The sequence below is a fragment of the Octopus bimaculoides genome, chromosome 15, assembly GCF_001194135.2.
Source record: "Octopus bimaculoides isolate UCB-OBI-ISO-001 chromosome 15, ASM119413v2, whole genome shotgun sequence".
In the NCBI taxonomy this organism is placed as follows: domain Eukaryota; kingdom Metazoa; phylum Mollusca; class Cephalopoda; order Octopoda; family Octopodidae; genus Octopus; species Octopus bimaculoides.
The window spans coordinates 47,204,510-47,207,810 of NC_068995.1; positions in this window are offsets into that span (position 1 = coordinate 47,204,510).

Below are 3,301 nucleotides of genomic sequence, written 5' to 3' on the forward strand. Positions count from 1 at the left end.
ATATATATATATACATATATACGATGGTTAATATTGGTTAATATTTCTAATAGATCAAATGATTGTTTTGCTGTATTGTTGTTGTTCTCCCTCTCTCTCTTCCTATTTCAAAGACCTGACAGTCCGATAATATTCCCAGATGATGCATCAACTGATACGAAATTAATTGCCATTTAAGACAGCTGACACCTCTCTTTTGCGAAATCTTCATTATTCATATTCTGACGTTGCAAAAAAAAAACGAAGTAATGTTCCGTTAAATGAAGCATCGAGGTGGGATGTGGATCTACTGTTGATTTTGCTAAGAATGTATAATATGCAATTCCAAAACCATAATGTTCAAAAGTGCCAATGACAAAAAAGATAAAACTGTCCATTCAGAAAAGGAAAAAAAAAGCAAAGAAAATTCTTTTGAGAATTTGAACTCATAATCCACAGGTTAATAACCTCATACCATAATAATATTCACTGGACCTTTTTGGGTCAGTATTTTTGAAATTTAGATTACTTTCACAAGATTATGGATAGTTAATTGTTAATTTTAAAAAATCTAATTAGAAAAACAATATTCAAAGACCAACTCAAATTCTTCAGATAACACTCAAGAAATTGGTTACTGGATTTATCCAATAAGGACCGTGATATTTCATATTTGTATTTGATTTGCAAGATTCTTTATGTGAATTTGGGTGTTGAAGCAAATCTTGTTGTGTGTTAGAAGGGTCTTAAGACCAATAATAATAAACACATGCACTGGCTCAACATCACTTCTTTATTGTAAGTCAATTGGTAAGATATCTTATCACTGACTAATTGATTGCTTGTTTAATGTGCTGGTTAAATAATTAACCAATTGTTAGTCAAATTCCTTTTGTTGCTATTTCGTGATCTTCGCAGTGACTTGCCCTCTCTCCTCAAGGTCTGCTCTGAGTTTGAGAGAAGGCCATGAACAATATGGTTCTGGGTTCAATCTCACTGCATGGCATCTTGAGCTAAGGTCTTCTACAACAGCCTTGGGCTAACCAAAGCCCTGAGAGAGGGTTTGGATGATGGAAAATGAAAGAAGCCCATTGTATAATGATATATATATATATATATATATATATATATATATATATATATATATCATTATACAATGGGCTTCTACACATATAAGTAGATAGAAAAATAGATAGACAGACAAATAGATATAGACATCTATGTGTGTTTGTGCTTGTCACACACACCACCTCTTGACATCCAATGTTGATTTGTTTCCTCCCCTGTAACTTAGCAGTTTGGCAAAAGGGATGGTAGAATAAACACCAGGCCTAAAAATAAGCATTGTGGTCAATTTGTTTATTTAAACAATGCAGTTCTCTGGCATGGCAGTAGTTCAATGTCCAAAATAGTTGTATTTTATATATATACAATGAATCAATTGTATTGTACATATATAAAAATACATGTTATTACATAAGTAATATCTAAAGGTTATTAAAGTGTAAGACAGAAATAATGTTTTAATTAATATTGTAATGTGATAATTGTACATTGTGATTATAAACAGTAGTAAGCAAGTAATTTCTTGGAAAGATATTTGCATATATATATAGATATGTAAGTTGGTATTACAGCATCTCTTTCCAGTCATGGTATACAGAACATAAACATGTACTGCAAAACAAATAGAATAAACTGAGGACTGAGTGACAGAGATTTGTGTAGCATCTAAGGTGATTCTGTTTGAGGTTCATTACTGTAGCATTTTATAACTTTGAGCAATGCTTCAAGAACCTTCAGAAATATAATTTAGCAGAGTTTATACAACTTTTCCTTTTAATCTAATGCTTTAATGGTTACATGCTAGCCAATACAGATTAGTTGAAAGAAATTTGCATAGGTGTTCATGCCTTTTTATGGAAATATAAGTAGACCATGGTTTTAAATTCGAAATCTGCATGAGAATGTTTAAAGCTAGACGGAGACCTTGCGATAGAGCTTTTAATGACATAAATGAAATGAGACCTGCCCACAAAGAAAAACTTCTACTATAGTTAACCACTAACATTGATAGAGAAGGCAACTAAATCTCTTTCAAATCACATCTCTTTTAATGTTAGGGAGAATCCTCCATGTTCATCTAACGTCCATCTTTTAATGTCCGATCTTTGAATGAATCCATTTATTATCTTATATTTAACATCCATCATTTAGATATAATCTAGCCTTCCCTTAAATGTCTACATTTGACATAGATATCAAAAGAGAATGCGTTTTCATTCTCGTTTAATGTCTCTCTTTAATGCCTGTACTTTGAAAGTCTTTCTCCTCTTTTAGCGTCCATTTTTAATGGTGTTCATTTAAACAGAAGCTTTTCTTCATTAATGTCCGTCTTCTCTTCCTTGTGCAATAAACACTTCTAAGCACTTCAGCAATAACCACTTCTAACATCCCAGAATGAAAGTCTTGATGATGTTCTAGACCTTTCTAGAATATTCATTCTTATTTGAAATCAGTTAACTCTTAGTGATGGCCCAAAGTTGATCAGGATCAGAAGCATTATAATCAGGTGTGACATTACACTGTAAGTATGTGCGTATATGCGTGTGTGTGTGTGTGTGAGTACCCTTATCAACCCAGCTGTCATAGAATAGAAATGAAAGAAACATTTACCCTTCTAGATTGCATCAGTTAATCGCAATGTCCAACTGCTTTCACAACTGACAAAAATGGCTTCCAGAACTTTCTCTCTCTTCTTCTCTCTCTCTCTCTCTCTCTCTCTCTCTCTATTTATCTATACATATAAATAAATATATATATATACGTTTCTCTCCCTCTCTCTCTCCAAACTAATTTCTACATAAGTGTGCAATGAGAGAGCCTCCTTGAGGTCACTCAGTATGCTAGAAATAGTAGCTAAATTCCTTCAAGCTATACATTCCTATCTTTTTTAAAACAACGAAAGGAAGGGATAGTGTAGTCATCGTATTGCCCTAAAATGACAAGCTTATCAAGGCAATATGCCCTTGACAATTGGTGGTCTTTATCTGACCAGGGTTGGCCTAAGGCTGAACAATATCAATCCTACTTTGGACACTGTAATTTTAGTAGCTATCTTTCTTTCAGTCTTTCTTTTTTTTTTTTACCGTTTTGCTTAGGCTATGGCCATTCTGGGGCTCCACCTTGAAGACCTTTTAGCTGAGTGCATCGACCCAATTTCTTATATTTCAAAGCATGGTTTCTTTCTTTAGTCAAAAAATGTAAAGTTACAAGGATGTAAACACACCAACACTGGTTGTCAAGCAGTGGGGGGGGGGGG